This window comes from Trichosurus vulpecula, chromosome 4 (genome assembly GCF_011100635.1).
Source record: "Trichosurus vulpecula isolate mTriVul1 chromosome 4, mTriVul1.pri, whole genome shotgun sequence".
In the NCBI taxonomy this organism is placed as follows: Eukaryota; Metazoa; Chordata; class Mammalia; order Diprotodontia; family Phalangeridae; genus Trichosurus; species Trichosurus vulpecula.
This window is the reverse complement of record NC_050576.1, coordinates 427815280-427837386: the sequence shown is the minus strand read 5'-3', so window position 1 is coordinate 427837386 and position 22107 is coordinate 427815280.

Genomic DNA, 22107 nt, shown 5'->3' with positions numbered 1-22107 from the left:
GCATGGTCTCATGAGGGGATGTGGCCAAAGCTGTAATTGTATGTATCCTGCGTAATATTTACACTTAGGATAATAGATAATGTTATGGTGACCACACATTCAGGAAGATATAGGGTCAAATCCTACCTCTGATCACACACATACATACATACATATGTGTGTGTATGTGTGTATGTATGATTGTATGCATTAACTGCATGATCTTGGGCAAATCACTTAACTAATCAGGGTCATAGACTTTTCTCTAAGAGTACAAATTTCAGAAGAGGCGCTAACCTACATTGATGGAGCGTCCTCTTTGATGCTTAAGTCCTCTCCCCCCAAACAGTATAATGAATAATGACAACATGTTCACAGTCTTATTGTCACATAATTGCACCTAGCAGATTGACCCGGAATTTTTTTTCCTTTTTTTCCTTTTTTTTAAATAAACTTGACAACCATTACCAAACAGTGCCATTTTTTCTCTGAGCATTTTCACTGGCTTGTCCCCCATGCCTGGCATTCTTTTCCTCCTCATTCCTGCTTCCAGCTTTCCCTGGAGTCTTTCAAGTCTCAGCTAAAGTCCCACCCTCTCAAGAAGTCTTTCCCAATCTCCTGTAATTTGAATGCCTTCCCTCTTTTGATTATTTCCAATTTTCCCTGTCTATAGCATGTTTGTACATAGCTGTTTCCATGTCTCCTCCACTAGATTCTGAGGTTTTTGAGAGCAGAGACTGTGTTTTGCTTCCTTTATATCCCTGGCACTTAATATAGTACCCAGCACACAATAGAAGCTTAATAAACATTCATTGACTGATTGACGTCTCCATATAAAGAGAGAAAGAGGATTATATATGAAACTATGAATCTATTACATATGATATGTGTGTATGTGTATGTATATGTATATACATACATATATATTTAATGTGGTAGTAAAAACACTGCCCTCATTGTCTATCCTTTCTTCTAAATGTCTTTCTTCCCTCTTCTATGTATTTTTAAATGTTGCATTGGCATCCATTTCTGTTTTGTTTTTTATGGGGTTTTTTTTTGCATCACTATCACTAAATTACAACTACCCTCCCCAACTAAAAGCCTTCCCTTGTAACCAATTATTATAGTTAAAGATAAACAAATTTGTGTCATATTCATTATGTAAACATTTAGTAAATGCTTGTTGAATTGACTCTCCGTTGAACTGTATATCTCTAATCTCTCGTCTCATCTCTGTGAAGGCTCTTGTGGTATTTCTGCCATCTTTCCATCCCCATTGGCTCTTTCTTCAGGGCACAGAATAACTGATGAGAGAGAACTGGATGAATGGCAGGAAGGCCCATGGTACTAGGGAATAGGGAGATAAATGTTTTTTTTTTCCCTCAAATAATAGTTTGGAAGAAAAAGGAAAGAACCAGCATTGACTGAAAAATGTCATGCAGACTAAAAAGGATAAGCACGGATTGGAACCATTCATTGTGTTTTTCAGGACAAATATCATATAATAACAAATATTTTCTGGGAAGTTAATATTTTATAACAAATAATAATATTATATTATTAATATATTATTATATTAATATAATATTATGACAAATAACAAATATTTTCCAGGGAAATTAATTTTTATTCAACATTACCCAATGTTAAAAGTGTATTCAAGAATTAAGTATTAGTCTAATAATGTATATTCTTTTTTATTAAGATTTTTTATTTTTAGTTTACAACACTCAATTCCACATGATTTTGAGTTCCAGAGTTTCTTCCACCCTCCCTGCCCCCCAAGACGGCAGGGAATCTGACATGTCTTCTACATATAACTTCGCCTTGAACTTATATACACAGTAGTCAAGTTGTAAAGAAGAATTGTGACCAATGGAATGAATCATGAGAAAGAAGAAACAAAACAAAACAAACAAAAAAAAACCAAAAGCAAAAATGAAAGAGAAAAGAAAACAAAATAAAAAATAGGAGAGCAAACAGTGTGTCTCAATCTGCATTCAGATTCCATAGTTCTTTCTCTGGATGTAGATAGCTCTCTCCATCATGAGTCCTTTGGAGTTGTCTTTGAACCTTGTAATGCTAAGAGCAAAGTCTATCAGGGTTATATTCTTGACCATAAAAGGAGGTATTGTGGTGATGCAGAAAGAGGGAAAACTATATATGGGCAGCATTAACAAGGTATTCATACTCAAGCAATGTAAAACCTAGAAGAAGGCCTCCAGCCCAAGTGGGAGGACAGCTGCCGGACCCATTTCTGGGAAAGTATGGACAAGAGCCACACAAAATGATGAAGTATAGATGTATGGTGATCTGCATCATGGGATGGAATAGTCACATCTTTGAGTTCACAGATGCATCGAAATACCAAGGTATGAAAGGAATCATTAGGAAGCAATTATTGTTCTATTTTCTGATTCCTAAGAAGGAATACTATGTTTATGAATATGCGAATTTTTTCCAGTATAGGAAACCTACTGTAGGAAGTTCCTCTGCCAATGAAAGTAATGACCCATCTATGGCTTAGTAACTAAATCCTAGGGAGATGCAGACAAAGTACAAAGGACTTGCCCAGGTGTTAACATTCAGCTAGAAGAGGCAGAGGTGGGGTCTGAAACCCCAGTCTTCCTGATTCTTATCCCAGAACTATCCACTCTCTATCCACTCTGTTGCTCTCCATTTTATGAAAGATCTGTATAATTGACGCACTCATATTTAGTTTACAACATATGGTTCTGTACACTTTAAACTTAACGAAATCATTCCATTACAGTAAAAAGAAAACTGCTTCTTTTCATATGTTGCAAAACATAGTTATTTAGCCCAAGTAAAGCCAAATGAGAAAGTCAATGCTGATTATGCCATTTTCCAACAGGATTTGCTGTAAAAGTCTCATGTTCACAAATCCTAGGCGTGCTTTCCTCACAGTGCACTGGCCCTTATTCTCTGTCTCGGGAAGGCTGTGATGTTGCTATTCTTGCAGTCATCTTCTGTTTCGTCTTGTCTTATTCAGAACTAGTCCTCTTAAGCTGAACAACATCTAAAAAAGGTGTCATTAAAGATAGAAGAGTAGCTTTCATAAAGGTTTTAGTGGGTCGAAAAAAATGCACGACCTTCACACTGACCCAAACCTTACCAACAAAAGGTAATTTTTCCATTCAAACAAAATGGAATGGAATTTTTTTAAGTTAAAAGACACACTAAAAAAAGAAAGATACAGTCTAAATATCCAGTTGGCAGAGGTATGAAGGCAAGAGATGATCAGTCTTAGCTCTCCATTAGCTCTATCATAGCATTACATTATATTGCCATAATCCTCCAGCTAAAATGTTTGTATGAAACAGCCCATAACTGTGCTTAATTCAGTGATGATATTTCTTCATATAATATGTGATGAAGAATTCTGCTTTCAAAAATTTATTCCCTCCTCCCAAAAACAATACCCCAAACAAACTTAGAAAGAAAATCGAATCATTCTTCATCAATTCAGTCATCAATCCACTGCATACAAATGTAAGGTCCTTTCCTTGACTCAATTACAATCCTCTCCTGCACATTTTTTTTGTCCCCATGTGTATTGTGGCTGAACATAAGGCACTTTTCATCCTAGGCTTCTGATGATAAAGGTTTAGATCAATTTAAATGTGTGGAGTGTTACTATCTCACTTAGAGATAGAGACAGAGATGTCCCCCATCCTTAGAAAACAGTGTGGGGTGGGGGTAGGTAAAGAACTTGTCTTGCAGCCAGGAAGCTCTGGGTTTAGGTCATGTCTCCAGGATCTATTGGCTGTATGAACCTAGCCAAGTCATCAATCTCTTGGCACACTAGGCAACTCTCTAAGACTATGAGGGGCTAAGAAGGTGCAGAACTGAATAGATAAAGTGACTTTGCTCATCCAGGAGTTCCCTATGTCAATGAAATCTAAGGCATAGTCCATGTCTCTGTGCACAGTGCTTAGATTAGAGCAGGCATTCATAGATGCTTAAATTACAAAAAAAAAAAAAGCATTGAGGAGTTTTGATGATATTGATGCTCGTGAAATGTGTAGAGCCTTTTGTTCTTTGCCTCAGCAAAGCAAAACAATGGCTTTTTCCTGCCCATTCATTCTCCCCCCATTTGCTTTTCAAGCTCTCCCTACTTCCCTTCTTTTCCTGTAGCAAAGAATTGGAGCAAAGACTTGACCATGGTGATGAAAAAGATGAAAAAAGACAAATGAGCCAGAAACATGCTCAACCTAGTGTAGAATGATGATTTGGCCGAGGCAGGAGAGTGCAGGAAGTGATTAGAATAAGAGCTGCATGATGGCAGTGTCCAAGGGGAGTCCTAAACTGTGTTATAATTTAGGAAAATAGGAGAGATATGATTGAATGGAGAGTCATAAGACCAGGGTTTAATTCTTGAATTTGTGAATTACTACCTATTTGATTTTGGACCTCTTGGGGATTCAGTTTCATTATTTGTAAAATTAAGCATATGACTTGGAAAATGTTTAAGTTCCCTATTGTGGGGCTACTAGCTTTGTCTTTTTTGAAAGTGATAGTGTCCATAGCATGTTGTAAAACACAAACACATTTTTTATACTTATTATTAGCTTTCAAGCAGTGAATAGCCAAAGAGAAGTGGTAGCCATATGGCCCATCAGTCATTGGAATTGATGGTGCCTTTCTTGGCTTTAGCCATTTTCAATGACACCATTCCCGCTTTAAAAGTGCTCCAGTAAACTGTCTGTAAAGTAGAACATAGACTATTAGCAGGTAGAAACAAGAGTGCCTTTCTCAATTTTTCTTATAACATTCTTACTGTATTTCTAATTTGCCCTTCTATGTTATGTTTTGCATCACATATATTTATGTGTATCTCTGATCTTCCCTAGAAGATTGTAAATTACTTGGGGGCAATGAATACGTAATATGAATCTCTGTATTCCCAGGGCCTAGCAGTCAATCAATTAGTCAACAAACATTTATTGAGTACCTGCCTGTCTGTCTGTCTATCTATCTATAGATGTAGACATAGACATAGACAAATAGATATAGATGATGTAGAGATAGAGATAGATAGATATAAAGATATACAGATAGATATAAACATAGATATAAATGATATAGATAGAGATGAGATAGAGATAGATATAAATATAGATATAGATGATATAATATAGATATAGATGAGATAGAGAGATAGAGATAAAGATAGAGATAGAGACAGAGATGTAGATAGATATAAACATTCTCCAGGCAGTATCTCTTTAAACTGGTGATATAAAGAAAGGCAGAAAAAAGTCTCGGCCCTCAAGGAGGTCACAGACAAATGGGGGAAACAAAATGCAAATCACTCTGTATAAACAAGGCACATTCAAGATAGATTGGAAATAATCAAGAGAGGAAATGGGGAGAGAAAAGACTTCTTGTAAAAGATGGAATATTAGCTGGGAATTGAAAGAAGCCAGGAGATGGAGATTAGGAGGGAGAGAATTCCAAGCATGGGAACAGCCATTGAAAATGGACAGATTCAGGAGACAAGGGTCTTGTGCATGAATCAATAAGGAAGCCAGTGACACTATATGACAGTGAATGTGGAATGGAGGAAGGTCTAAGAAGACTGCAGTGGGGGCAGGGGGACAGATTATGAAGGGCTTTGAACACTAACACAGGGCACTGTACCTGGTGGATTCTTAATAAATTTTTCTTGAATTGATTTATATAATGGAGGCCAAAGCATTGGCCTACTTTTCTATGTGTCTGTGTATGTATGTATATATGTGTGTGTGTGTGTGTATGTATATGTGTATATATAATATATGTACGTATATATATGTGCATGTGTGTATGTGTACATATGTATACATATACGTATGTATGTATGTATGTACTCCATATTGGGAAAAAGTTAGGGAGCCTGCTCCTGAGAGATCCTTGTTATTGTGTTATGGAAGTAACTTGGAGAAATGTTGCTGCATGTATAGACATTCTGTAATTTGTTCCAAGTGGTAGACAGCATCTTCTTTGGTTGTGTCTGCAGAACTAAAACTGGAGGTACCTTTCCAATTCCATCATTGACCCATTGACCTTACCCTTTCTCACTTGGTGAATCTCTGCTATTGGTTGGATGTCTGTGCTGATGGCTTCTGGCAAAAAGAAAATAAACAGACAAACAGACATAAAGATAGATAGATATAAGTATATAAATAAATGCATGCATAAATGAATGAATGAATGAATAAATAAATAGATTATGTAAGAGGAGAGGCCTTGAGCCCTCTCCTATGTGCCAACTCATGGCTCTGCAGAAATGAGGCTCTATCCATTGCCTTGGTGTTTCTTTGTTACTTTCTCTTAGGTGGAGGAATCAGAGGCTATCATCATGGAAATTTCCAAAGGCCAAGAGATGAAGCTATCCAGGTGTCTGGGCATCCTGTCTGAGTATTTAAGTGTCTGGGGGTCCAGGAATCAAGTCCATACTGGGTTTTGTGACTAGCCTGGCATCAATGCCCTAGGGACATAGAGGAACTACTTTGTATACCCACTGCAGTGACAGCTAAAATAAGGATTCGTCTTGCAGTCATATCACACCTGGACATGAACTTAATCCAACAAAGCCTATGCAAAAATGACTCTGTTTCAGCTTACTTGGTCCAGAGATCAAGGCAGTTACAGAGAATGTGCCCTAAAATTGTCCTTGGGGGCAGTAATCTGTTTGTAATTTTAAAATAGAAGTAAAAATCTCTTTATTAAAATCCAATTGATGTTAAGTGGTTAAATGGAACTGGAATGCTGGTTATTATGGACTAACAATGGCAAGAACCTGGGTAATGCAATGGAGAGAGCATTAGGCCTGGAATCAAGAACACCTGTGTAGTTGAATGACCTTGGGCAAGTCACTGAACCTCAGTTTTCCACAGTTTCTCCCACAGTAAAATGGTGATGATAGTACCTACCTCCCAGGGTTGTTGGGAGGATCAAATGAGATACTATTTGTAAAGCACTTAATACCGTGCCTGGCAACCACTAAGAGCCACATAAATACTGACACTCATTATTGTGGGGGTGAGATGGGGAATACAACCAGTGGCTGCTTGAGCTGATGGCATTTGAGAAGGAAAATCCTTGAAGACTACAAGGGAAATGGAGAAGCCTGATTCTGTAATAGTGAGCCCAGAGGCAGACTAGTATATATTTGATACATATATTTATGATAGTCTGTTTTCATACACATGCATATGTATCTGTGTGTGCATGTGAGTATGCAGATGTGTGTGTACACACATGTGTATACGTGTGTGTGTACACGTGTGTTCACGTATGTGTGTGTGCACACCAAACCATTTCCTTCAAGGTTTTAGATCTTCCACAAAGAGATAAAAATTGATGAACAGACTCACTCCTACTGGGATTTCTGAGACATTTTCAAGAATGGATGCTCTCAGAGGCCAAGGCAGCTCCAAGTTTGGAGAGTCTGCTTCTCCACGTCAGGGTCCACTAGTTATTTAAGGCCAAGCCTAGTCTATGCTAGGTGACCAAAATCTGTCTGTCCTCTGACAAGAAAAAACAAGTATTTTCTCGCTTGGTTTGAAAGTAAAGAGGAAATGTTTAAACAAGCCAGGCAAAGAAACTAGATGTGGGGAAAACCCCAATATTTCCATTGGAATCCATAGGGCCATAGAATGATGGAATTAGAACTGGAATGGAGCTTATAAGGCCAACGAATCCAACCTTCTCATTTTAGGGAAGAAATAAGCTCAGAGAGGTTAAATGAGGGCCCACAGTCACACAGTTAACAAGTATCTGGGGCAGGATTTGAACTCAAATCTCCCTGACTCAAAGTACAATGATCTATGTACTTTGCCACCTGGTTTCTTCTACACTAATTGAAGTTCTCCATTATTATTCTCAAACCACTTTAAATAACATAAACCTTCCTTAATGCTATTGAAGTCAACAAACACTAGCTCTTGCTATGTGCAAGATGCTCTATTAGGCACAGAGGGTACAAAGAAATCTAGTGAGTATTTACAAGATGTATACAGGTATCAGGACCAACTCTAGAGGAATTAATAATTCAATGAGTAAATCTAAAATATAGACTACATGTGTGTATATATATATATATGCATATATGTGTGTGTATACATATATACATATATAATATAAATATAAAATATAAAGTACATATAAATTTAAAATAATTGAGTAACAACTAAATGACTGAGAAAGGCCTGAACTGAGCTTTGAAGGGAAGTAAGGATTCCAAGGAACAGAAATGAGAAGAGAGAGCAGGGAGCATAGCGTCTCATTGTGGATGTTGGGTTCTTGTTCCAGCATGGCTAGTTCCAGATGAGCTTGGAAGTTCTTTTCAACTCTGAGATCCTGGGATCCTAGAATACTGGGAAAACATTTATAGTTGCAACGTTCTTCTTGCAGCATCCACTGCCCAAGCATACTTCATCATTATTCTGCGACGTGAGAACTGGGAAAATAAATGGATTATTAAGAAATAGCAGAGTAGGTGAAAAATAAATTGGATTTTTAAAATTTGTTCAGATATAACAGTCTGAGCTGTTAATAGTAATAAAGCTGGGTGAACATGCTTTATAATGCATGCTAAATAGCTCACCTTGACTAATTAGGAGAATCAGAAGAATTTTAAATGGAGAGCTGAGCTTTAAGGCATTATTGAATGTTCTAAAAGAACAAAAGAAAGACTGGAGGAAATTATCAGCATGGTACATTAAGAACAAAGAGAGAGTAAAGAGTGGAGAATTCTCTGAGCTTAAGAAGGATCTACCTTCAAAAAGAAAAAAAGAAAAACCATTGGAAATACACAGTGTCAAGGAGAACTATAAGAAGAACATGATGTCCATGCCTCCTTCCAAACAGGAGAAAAGGATATTTATTCATGGAAAGGTCAAGATAGGCACCCTTAAAAGTCAGGAGAAATGGTTCCCTTGGTTGTGACTTTCTATGTTTTAGATTCATCTAAAATAGGGGCTCTTAACCATTTTTGTGTCATGGACCTCTTTGGCCATCTGGTAAATCCTGTGGATCTCCTTCTTAGAATAACCTTTTTAATGCATGAAATGCTGAGAAGTACAAAGGAAACCAATTAGTAAATGGAAATGCAGTTTTCAAAATATTTTCTAAGTTCACAGAAAATCCCAGTCTAAAAATGTTTAAAACTAAGCTTTGAAGTCTAAAGTGCTGCTTCATCCATTCATTCTACTGCTTCAGAGTTAAGTACTTTCAATTAAATTGGGCAGTGTTTTGGAATGGTAAGGGCACTCCACTTCGAACTCTGACATTTGTGACTGGGGGCAAGCCATTTCTGCTCTGGGCTTAGGTCTACTCTTTTGAATTGTGGGGGAACTTAAGGGTCTCAGGTTCCTGCATTGCTTCAAGCTCAAAATCTCTGCTCCTGGAACTCAGGTTCAGAGTTTCTTGACTTTTGTAATTAATTCTGGATAAGCTACTGGTTTAAAATAGATCTTCCTTTTAAGCATTCTTTGAGCTGAAAACCAATGGCATCATCTATTCTTCAAGTTTATACATAAGAGATGAATCATGGTTGTTAAGTCTGGAAGCAAGGGGCCAGGGATTTTCCCTACCCCACCATCTAGCAGATGTATGTGGGACTGCGATGACTGCTGAGCCTTTGGTTATCTCTCTGCATGTTCTGAGAAGGTGGGAGGAGAAGTTCCTGCAAGAGAGGGCCAAAGTGGCAGGCTGCATTGTTGGCACCTGGTGAGCTCTTAGCCTCTTATCGCACCCCCGGTCAAGTGTACTCTGCCACCTTGTTTTATGCACTATCGTTGAGTGAATCATATGTATTTTCCCCACTAGGGAGTTGCCATTCACCAGAGGGAGATTCTGATTCAAGAGGGCTGGGTAAAATTCTCTGAATAATAGTCATTACATAGCATTTGGAAAGAGATTGTGCCTGTGGTTTCACTGATTTCGGGGACTCTTTCTACCAACACAGGTATGGCACCTTCTCTGTAATACGTAGTCTTATTTACCCAGGGTCTCATATGTGTCATAGGCAGGACTTGAACCCAGCTCTCTGTCCATTATGCAACACTGCCTCTAGTGAATCTAGAAAGGTCCCCCTTGACAATTTAAAAAGTGGCAAATATTTCTGTGCACTATTCCTGTCTTGCAGTACGTGGAGGAATCAGATACAAAGCTAATGGGAAGAAATATATGTATGAATAATTCTCATCAGGGGATAATATTTTTAAAAATCACCTTGGAATGTAATTTAGTTAAATTCAAATGCAGATATTTTGATATTCTAGGAATTCATAGGTACAAATTCAAACCAAATTAATTAAAACACATACACGTATGCACATGCTACAAAGGCCGAAATCAGAGGAACTTCAGGATTTCTTCATCTTTCTAATTTTGCCTCCTCTCAGGTCTTCGCTGATTTCCATTCCATTTCAGAAATAAACAGCGTCATTTGTTGACTTTATGGAGAAGCATTAACCTTAGCAGCACATTCCTTATTGCCTCTGATTACTAGACAGGATGTTCATAGCTTTCCAAGGTATGATAATTAAGGAGATAATTAAGTAGCCCGGCTTAAATGGGCTTCCTTAACAGCCTCAATTTGACCATATACAAGAGCAAGAGTAAATAGAGCCAGTCGTGGTGTCAACAAAGGATTTCAGCAGGGAGATAATGAAAATAAATATGAAATGGGGTTTGTCCCAGGTAAGTCAGAATATGGCCGACATATGTGTTTGTGTGTGTGTGTGTATACGCCTTTACATATATACATGCATAGGCACACACACACACACACACACACACATGTGTATATATATATACACATGCACATACATACATATATACACACATATCTCTGTGTATATAGGTTATATATACACACATATATTTGGGTTATTTTTTCTGTTTGACTTAAAGATTTTAAGTGAAGAGGGAATATTTTCAGTGATAAGACCTTTTTCAATATGAGAACACAAGAAAAAAGTAAAAGACATTTCTTCAGTGATTTGGAGGTAAAAGAAAATATTTTCTCAGTGAGTCTCAGATCAAGGAAAAGAATCTTTTCCTATTTAAAAGACGTGGAGGGAAATCTCAGATTGTATGTGTGTGTGTGTGTGTGTGTGTGTGTGTACGTGCGGATGCGTACATGCCACTCTTTAAGGTTTACAAAGCATTTTGTTTTCCCCCTTTTTAAATATATTTATTTAAATATGTCCCAATTACATGAAAAAGAAAATAAACATTTTTTTTTAAATTTTGAGTTCCAAATTCTCTTCCTTCCACCCCTCCCTCCTTTAGGAAAAGGCAAGTGATTTGATAATGATTTTACATGTGATGTCATGCAAAACATATTTCCACATCAGCTGTGTTGCAAAAGAAAGTATAGAAGACAAAAACAAAACAAAGCAAAAAGAAATCTAAAAGGATGCTTTAATCTGCATTCAGATTTATTAGTTCTCTCTCTGGAAGTGGATAGCATTTTTCATCATGGGTCTTTTGGAATTCTCTTGGCTCACTCTCTTGATCAGAGTAGCTAAGTCTTCCACAATGGGTCATCCTTACAGTATTGCTGTTACTGTATGTGATGTTCTTCTGGTTCTGCTCACTTCACTTTGCATGAGTTCATATAAATCTTCCCAGTTTTTTTTTTTTTTACATCTCAGACACCATATTTAACTGCCAATGGTGAATACTTATATTTTTGTAATTCCCTTCATCTCAAATGCACATCACAATGTGTACATGTATACAGATGTGTGCATATATACATTATGTACATATGTGTATATATGTATATATACACATACACATGTGCGTGTGTATATGCTTATATACATTTGATTAGATTATGTTTTACTTGGAAAGAGAGAAAAATAGATTTTAAATATAATTCCAGCTTTGCATGGGCTTAATTAAGGAAGCACATAGTGTGTCTTGTATAGATCTTTTTTCTCAGTGACAAGACTTGGTTTCAATTAGAGGTATTTCCCAGATATTCACAGCTGCCCTGTTACAATTCAAGTTTGACTATGAGAAGGTTAGAGCAATAAATAGGAAGGATTCAAAAGCTAGAGTACAAAGTCAAGATCACTCTCAAGCCTGGTGTCTAGCAAAATCTGGCAAATCCACAGCATCAGACATTGATTGAATGTATAAGTAATTATTCCTGGGGGTGGGCAGGATATGAGCTCAATTAGTGGAACATACAATTTCTGTGCCCTCAGCTAATTGCATGCCCAAAATCACATGAGCTAAATTAGAGGCTTCCTTTGTCAGTCTGACCCACAGTGGACTCAGCACACTCTTGCTCCAGAAATTGTGTATTAGCAAAGCCCTTGCCAAACTCAATTGAGATTGCAAAAGCCCAAGAATCTGTCAGGATGTTAAATTAGCTTACTTAGCAGCACAGGGTCATCAGGATCGGCATTCCTCAGGATATAGAACTACAGCATCCAAAGGGAGGCAGGGAAGATCTATGAGGCCCAAGTGGAGGAATCTAGGGAATTCTGTTCCTAACTGACATTTACTTTGGGCTCGAAGGAGTTAGTAAAGTACGTGACAGGATTATCTCATGAGTCTCATCATCCAAGACTTTACACAAATACAGCTTAGGGTTAGGAACTGGACCCTCAATTTCATTGGTACAAGAAACTCCCTCTACCCACGCAGGTGTTTGGCATAATTTCTTCCACATTTAGTCTTTGAGAGTTTCCTAAAAGTACTGAGAAATTAAGAGAATTGCTAAAAGGTCACATAATAGTAGGTGTTATCATTTTATAGATTAAAAAATATTGATAATAAAAAACAGAAAAGTCGTCCGTCCCTTCTCCCTCTCCTCTTCTCTCTTCTTTCCCCTCCCTTCCTTCTTTCCTTCCTTGCTTCCTTCCTTCCTTGCTTCCTTCCTTCTTCCTTCTTATTATCATTGCCAAGTTAAATGGTACACCTCTCTGTTCAGAAAGGGTTTTAAAAAGTAGTGTATTATTCTATCTATGTGCAACAGGCACAAACCCTTCATGTTTTCAGAACTTGACTCTAATTGTTCTGGAGGAAGGAAGGGGAGCTGAGGAGAGTGGTCAAGGACAGGACTATCTGGAATAAGCATTTAATGGGTTGGTTTTTAAGAGCCTTCATGAATTTAATCAGAATTCCAGAAGAAGAAGGAATGAAAAATGCATCCTGAAACAGTAATCATTTGAAAAAGACACGTTTAAACCTCTACAGGATCGAGTGGAATGTGTTTAAGCCACAATAAGCCTACAAGGCCACCTTATATTTATCATTACCCACATATTCCTCACCATTGCATTCATTTGTAAGTTGCTTTAGCAATGGTATATTCTCTGATGGGCTTAGGGCTCTTCCTAGCAAAGCAGAGGACTCTGCACTTTTTTTTAATCAGTTAAAACAAAATTCAACATGCAATGAGCTATTTATATATTTATTAATAAATTATATACACTTATTAGAGTACTAATGTTATGTATGTCGTAAATCTTGAAAGTCAGTGCGGCTTAGTGCATAAAGAATTATTGTCACAGCTAGGAAGATCTGGCTTTAAGGTTCTCCTCGGATACATTTGGGCTGCAGAAATGTCACGTCTAGTGTTCCAGGCAGCAGTCTAAACCTCCCAAGTTATAGAGAAGGTGATGACCTACATCTGGAGAGGAAGTCTCCTCCCTTGGAAGTTCTCTTTATCATCATTTCTCAAATATGTTCATGTAAGGGCCACTTTAGTCTTAAAAATTATTGAGGGACTGTCCCCTCCAGAATGCTTTTGTATATATTAGTTATAGCTAGTGACATTTACCATATTGGAAATGAAAACGTCTTAGTATTATTATAGGTGGCTAGGTGCTGCAGTGGATAGAGTGCTGGGCCTAGAATGAGCAAGACTCATTTTCCTGAGTTTAAATCTGGCTCCATACACATACTATCTATGTGACCCTGGGCAAGTCACTTCATCCTGTTTGCCTTCATTTCCTCATCTGTAAAATGCACTAGAGAAGTAAATAACAAACCACTCCAGTATCTTTGCCAAGAAAACCCAAAATGGGGTCATGAAGAGTTGGGCACAACTGTACAACAACAGCCAAAAGTATTATTATGAAGATAGTTTTGAGTTTGTGTACCCTCTGAAAGAGTCTGAGAAACCCCCCGTGGGTCCCTACACCACACTTTGAGAACTTCTGCTTTGTATCAATGAAATTAGCCCATAAATCAGCCCACAAAACTTACACAAAAATAGAAAAGTTAAAAGATAAAATTTTTAAAATGAATAATATTTAATTCTAGTGTCAAAGGGGAGCCACTGGAGTTTATGGAGTAAGGGAGTGATGTTTCATCCTGGCTTTCAGAAAACCATGTTCTTAACTGTGTGGAGAATAGATTGGAAAAGGAGATAATTGCTAGTGGGAGACCAATTGGGAAGCTATTTCCATAGTTTAGACAAGAGGTGAGTAGGACATGGAATAAGGTAGTGGTTGTGGGAATGAAGAGAAGGGAGAAGATGAAAACTTCTCTAAAATGGGGGTCTTTGCTTTCTGGCTGTGAGGCAAAGCTACAGTGGAAAGCTGCAAAATCCAATAACCTCTAGAAAGATATAGGATTTAGGTTACAATGAATGTTGTCATCCTGATAGACTTAGCACATCGGCTGCTTGGCACAATGCCTGCACTATAGGAGGTACTTAACAAAACCTACTGAACTGACTGAAAAACTGACATACCTGCATACTTACTGTCAAAAAGCAGACATGAATTAACATTTCTCCTGTTCCAAAGTCAGGAGATCTGGAGAAAGAAAAAGCCAACTGTTTCAACAATCTGGCTAGCAGCTTCTGTGGGGGTGTAAGATCCACCAACAACCAGCACCCAGAAAACTGCCAACACACTGCAAAAACACAGGTTCTTTTGATCTGCTTTAGTAAGGAAAGCAATGTTAAGGGGTTGACAAGCTTACTTTAATTCAGCATACAAATATCATTCACTTAGTTCAGGGGAAAAGACCAGCACCCTGAACTTCAGAGCAAAATACAAACAAATTACAAACATCAACAGACAGACCCAATACAATTCATAGTTACCAACATCTAGGTTCAGCCCGGGAGCTCAGAACAAGGGCTGGCCCAGAGTCACACACGCCACCACTGCTGTGGGTAAGAGCTCCAAAGAAGAGAAAGCCAACCCCTGGTTTTATGTCTTTTTCAGGGTCCAGGGTGAGTCACACATGCAACTCACCCACATGAGCTAGAATCGTCACAAAGAGGCAACTTAGACCCACGTGGTCTAAAAGCCTCTGCTGTCCCATACATGTCACTCAAACTCATTTGTAAACTAGGCCCTCCCCTGAAGCAAGGAGGCACCAAGGACACCCAAATCTAATTAAGGAAACAAAGGCCAAACTCTTCAAGGGCTAAGCACTTGAACTAAGTGCTAAGAGCCCATTTTGCTTACCAACACACCAACCTAAAATTTGACAATGACCAGGTCATTTAAACGTGACTTTTCAAACCCAGAAAGGGTAGAGAGGTGAGCACAGAATGGTAGGATGTCAGAATTGCAAAGGCTCTTGGAAATGATCTTCTCCATCCATGTCCTTTTACAGAGGAGGAGAAAGAGAAGCCCAGAGAGTGTAAGGGATTGGCTCATGTTCACACAGAATTGGTAGAGCCAAGGCTTAAACCTAGGCCCAGGATTCTTTCTGCTACAGCACACTGTCTCTCACTTTGTAGCTGAATTAGAATTGTTTTTCTTAAAAATTTCTTCTGGCCAAAAGCAATGAGATCTTAGTTTGCCTTGGATGTAAGGTGTATAAAAATCATGAAAGCCACTGGATTGGAAATTGCTTTTCCTATTTTATTTCACCTCTAGAATCTAAAGTTAGAAGTTGAGGCCAAGTCTAGACGATAATATTGCAATAGCATGCCAAGCTTGAGAATTTGCTGAGTTGGGTCAACCTTAGGTAAAAGAGTTTCTCCTCTTCAGATAAAATTCCTTATCTTCATTTTGACAAGCTTGGGTCACAGACTGTTTTCTTACATTTACCACCACAACTAAAAAAAGCTGAACTAAACTAAACTAAAATTACATTTGACAAGATTTTCAAATGCAGATTTTAATGATTTGCAAATCCCCCAAATAAATAAATAAATAGCAGATGCAAAAAAAAAATTGAGCAAAGTCACGTTTGTTTTTTTTTAAAACACCAAGAAATTGCTTTGTGATTCAAAGTAATCCACTTTGAGAGTAACCTGTACTTTCAATTGCATCTGTGAATAAGTGCTCTGTTCTTTTAATTTCCTTAGAAGGTTGGCTCCATAATCACAGCCACAGAACTTTCTGTAGGTCAAACACAATAATGCTTCACTTTTCTGGAGTTCACTCATTATGTGAGCTCAATTAACCAAAACACAAAAGCAAAAAACGAGAAGAAAGAGAAGAAAGTGTTAAGTAGCTAAAACTGATGATGACTGCTTCTGTGAGTATTGCTAGAAGGGAGATGGCAGCTAGGTGATGCAGTGGATAGAGAGAGAAGTCTGGAGTCAGAAAGACTCATCTTCCTGACTTTAAATCTGGCCTCAGACACGTCCTAGCTGTCTGACTCTGGGCAAGACACCTTCCTTGTTTGCCTTACTTTCCTCATCTGTCAAATGAACTGGAGAGGGAAATGGCAAACCACTCCAGTATCTCTGCCAAGCAAACCACAAATGTGGTCACAAAAAGTCCAGACATGACTAAAAACAACCGAACCACAACAAAGAGCTGGTGGTAAAGAGGTTGGGAGACAGAAGGGAATGATTGGTCTACACCATTACACATCCAGAATCAATTGATTTTCTTTAACCTTTTTTTCTTTGTTATAAGGGACAACTTATAGAGAGATGACATAAGGAAAGACTGATATAAAAACAAAAGGTATCAATAAAAAGTATTTTAAAAGAATACATGGATAGTGGGTGCCCTGATGAGAGATCTTCAAATGACAGATGTAGGGGCACTTGTTGGGGTTCCAGTAGATGGCATTTTTCTATAGGTGCATTTGGGAGTAGATGCTGTCTCTTCCAAGTCTGAGAGTCTTAGATTTTGCAGTAATTCCGTCAAATGAGCACTACATTGGGTAACATTAGGTAAATCGATAACAGAAGGCAGGGCCACTGAAACCTAACTTTAACGGCTTCAAAAATCTCCTTCACGCTAGCTGTGTGTGTGTGTGTAGAGATGGAGGAGGAACTCTTCAGATGAGAGGGAGAGGAGAGCTGTATTAGCTACCAGCGTGACTTTAAATGTAAACCGTCAATGATTAACAATCCACAGGCAAACATACAAACTTAGAAAATGTCTGTTTGTCTGTTGCTGAATCGTGATAAGATGCACGGTCATTCTCACAGCCGTACAAGAAACTCGTTTATATAAAATCACTTTTCCTTGTCTCATAGCACAGTGGAAGAAGGACAAGACTTGGAGAGCAAGAAAGAAAGTAATGGGTTCAGGTCCTGTCCCATATATGTGGTGGTTGTGTCGCCATAGACGAGTCACTTCATATCTGTGTCCCAGGCTAGCGTCGACAATTAGGCGGCACTATAGTGCACAAAGTACTGGGCCTGGAGTCAGGAAGACTCATCAAATCCAGCCTCAGATCCTTCCTAGTTGTGTGACCTCAGACAAGTCGCTTTACCCTGTTTTCCTCAGTTTCCTCATCTGAAAAATGAGTCGGAGAAAGAAATAACAAACCATTCCAGTATCTTTGCCTAGAAAACCCAAAATGAGGTCATGGAAAGCCGGATACCGCCGAAATAACTAAACAACAGCAAATGGTAGCACAGACAAGGTAACAATCTCCATGATGGAAGGAGCTCCCACAACGCGGGGTACCAACACCAAAGAAATGAGACTGTCCACCTTTCCTCCCCTACACAAATCATTTTACTTTCTATGTATTGAATGAATATTAAGTTTTGGTATCCAGGGCACTCCAGAGTTAACTTTAAATTATGTGTCTGTCACCTTAATGGAAACAGATGGGAAGACGGCAGTTCTAGGAAAAGTAAAGAATGAGAATCTAAAGGCCATTTTAATAGTTAGAAAAGGAAGAAATATTTGGTGATTTCTAAATGTGTGCCCCACAGTAGGGGCTTAATAAATGCTGGTTTGTTGCAGGAAATAAATCACTACAATTTGAACAGTGCCTAAGTGACAACAATTACAGAAGAAAATCTTTAAACCTAACAAATAAAGCCATTATAAAAGGCTTTCTGTAAATTAGCAAGTGTGCACTTACTTTTCAGCTTTCATGCCTAATTTAATTTCATCATGGTGCGTGAACCATAGATATATAGATTATTATCCTTAAAATACTGTCAGCTCCTTAACGAGAGATGCAGCGATGCCTGTTGCAGACATTACGTGTTAATTACATTTCCATCAAAAAAAGACTGCAATGGCCATGACGTTGCCAAAGCCTTCTTTCTGAATCCATTTCACTGGGTGAGATTTATTGGCAAAGATTTATGCTTAAAGTTGTAATCCGTCAATAATCTTGCCTTTGGTTGGAAAGGGTTATGAGTAAATCTTGGGGCTGCATAGCTCTTTCAACCTAGGAATTGACTTTGAAAAGAAGTGGCCTGATCGTGTTTGTCTTCATCCTAAGATATTTTTGAGGGTAGAAGTTTTGATTTATACATTATGGAAGAAACTGTGTAATAATTAAAGGGAAAACATCAAGGTACCTGCATCACTAAAAGGTGCCAGCCTGTATTTTCGTCACTTTATAACATGCCCCATTTCCCATGTTTGTCTTCCATGGGCTGTGCTGTGTTTCATGTGTATAACAGGCCTGTACGTAAAAGAGACACATAGGATTAAGGGGTAACAAAGAAGAAATGGATTTTCCATTTTGAGTGAAGATGTTCTCTTTCATTCTCTTGACAAAATTACACCATGATCATTACTTTTGGTGTGCTTCTAACAGGCATTTAATAACCTTAGCCTACCCGCAAGACTTAGTTAGACACTAGTTCCTTATGTAATTGACTGGCATGTGATTTGTTCGATGAAGAGAAGACAACCTAACTATAGTAGTGACTAGCCCCATGGAGCATCTTCAAGACTGACACCTGAATTTCAGGATCTTAAGTATTTCTCTTGCATAGGGATAATGAGTTTTTTTTTAATCATGTGTGTACTTATATGACTAAAAATTATTTTACCCTTTAAAATGCAAGCTCTTTCAGGGCAGGAACTTGCATTTCTGTCTTTGTACCCTTAGCGATTAGCAGCATACCTCATTGGCACACATGGTGGACACTTCCCAAATACTTGCTGATTGATCCGTGTTGATTGATGATATTGACGACAAGAGAAATGGACTCTTTTAAGAGAAACCTTTCTCTGAAATTTAAAACATCACTTCAAATATATTATCACGCATTGCATTTGCAATAACACTGTGGCTATTGGGCTAGATTAGGGCATTCTTAAGCATATTTTCTTCCATTCTTCTTTTGGCAGTCTGGTGAAATCTATGGACTCCTCAGAATAATGTTTTAAGTGTATAGGATTACAGTGGCAAACAACTGTTGAAATAAGGAGGTAATGTTTCTCCATCCAAGTCCAATGGAGCTCCTGAAATGTATCTCAGTATCCTGTGGGTGCAGGGGGTGGGGGGTGGGGCACGCCGACAATAAGTTAAGACTCCCTGGGCTAGGTGGTCTTTCAACTCCCAACTGTAGCTGCAATAATCTTAGGATGGCAGGGATTCTGCAAATCTGTACACATTTAATATGCTTCTACTATGTGTGATGTGCTGTGCTAGGATCTAGTGAAGCAAAGATGAAAGCCAAGCAGTCCAAACCCTCAAAGAATTTACCTTTACCAGAACTAATGTTCTACACTATACGTAGTTCCACAACCCCAAGAGACACCAAATTCTCATTTCCAAAAGATAGCACAGAATACTATAGCTCACTAAATAATGTTCTAATAACCAAAATGTTTATGTGAGCCCCTAAAAACCTAACTTATAGGTGATGTGAGCACCATGCACCACAGAAAATAGAGTGTGAAGAGCTATTTCAAAGTAATATGGAATAATTTCCTATCGCTGCAAAGATAAAATGCAGATTTTATTTTAATATCCATCCAAAACTGAGCAGCCGAGCCATGAGTGAGCCTCAAGCAAGAGTCAGGTTCCTCTTTTGGTTTATTGTGAGCACATGCTCAAGTAGGAATCATAGCTGCTAAAATCTGGCAAAGAGAGAAAAACACAGCGTGATTCAAGATGTTAGAGATTCATCTGTTTGCATTTTTAATGTGTAGATTTGATATGCAAACAGCTCTCCTGGCCCTGGAATTGGGAGAGTCAAGGGGTATATGTTCCCTTATAGGAGCATTATGTTCTTCCCCTCTACATATTTTCTCCTCTAAAATCAGCCTTGGCTCTTCTTTATTATGTGAACCACTGCCCACAATTCCTTGGATGTTTCTTTTCTTTCTTTAATAATATGTTTAGTTACTCAGCATTTTTTAACATCAAAGATTTTAGCCTGCATTCTGTCCTTATTGTACTTGTCACAGTTGGATTTTGGTTGTCCCTTTTGGAATAACACTTTAATGAAGGTGAGTCATTTCCTAAGCCTATTTGTTGGGTACAAATGTTCTCTGCAGATGAGATTAATCCACCTAAACACTTGGATGGGCCCTCTCCTGGCTTTGGACCTTTGACAAAGGAGAATCCGAAGAAGTTTACACAAGGGACATTAGCTGGAACAGAAGAACTATTCTGTTGGTTCTCATCACACACGACAATGATGGTTATATATGGAGGCCAGCTTCATACTCAGCCATAAAGGAAATGGCAGATATTGTTCTGAGTTTGTCCCCACTCTCGTGAATCAGAATGAATCAGCATATCAAATCAAAATTCAGAGGGTGAGGAATCATTTGGACGATTATCAAGCTTTATTTTCTCAGTGGGGATCCAAACTGGTGAATTACAGACAACTTTAATTTATAATAGGACTGCCTGGCTCTTATTACTTTCTCCCTGATTGCTTTAATAATACATGGGTACATTTATATGATCAAAGAATAGCTTGGTTCACACTCCATCACAAGTTTTGGAAATGGATTCTGACCCATTTAGAAAGACATTGTCATTCAGTTTGTCTTGAGTCAGTAGTGATGAGGTAAATGGCTTTGATCCTCCCAAATAGGTTGCTATTCACTTCATAAACTTGGGCACAAAGGATTAGATGAGCAGTTCCAAAAAGCCATTCATATGAACGTGGATATTAGAATGATCTATTTAAACTGACTCAAAATAAAAACAGAGCAAACTCTGAATGATTGACAATAATTGAGAACAGCAGTATAAGCGATTGAAAACCATGAATAGTCCACTTGACTGGGTCCCAGATTTTTGACAGAGAAACTTGTCACTAGGAGTTGGGGCCGAGTCACTGGGATTTTTCCAGGGACATTCTTTCTGTTACTCTTCTGGCTGGGTTAGGGTACCAGATCTGTTTCCATGGCTGTGGTTTGGCAGCTTGGGCACATAAAACTGGATTATGAATTTATCCTGATTGACAAGTAAGAGTCTCATTTCATCTATGTTAATTCCCAATATGTATGGCTGACCAGTTATTCACTGCCCATGTTACAGGTAAATCTTGTGCAATATTTAAAATTTTAAACTCAGAGATGGGTTAAATATATATTGTATTATATATAATTTATAAAACATATTTATAAAATAAAATATTATATGTATATTTTAGAAGTTAGTAGCATAGTAAACTAGGTTTCATGAAGTTTAGATATAATCTCATACATTGCAAGACTCTGACATAACTAGTATTTTATTGTTCAGGAAAGTGTCAATGATACTTTTAGCATTTATGAATTCCAACATAACTCACAATATGAGCTCCTGGAGGGCAGCAACCATGTTCTTACCATTCTTTTTCTCTCCAGTGTTTATATAGGATGCCAGGCACATGTTGTTGTTCTTCAGTCATGTCCAACTATTTGGGGCACCATCTGAGGTTTCCTCAGCGGAGATACTAGAGAGGTTTGTCATTTCCTTCTCTAGCTCATTTTACAGATGAGGAACGGAGGCAAACAG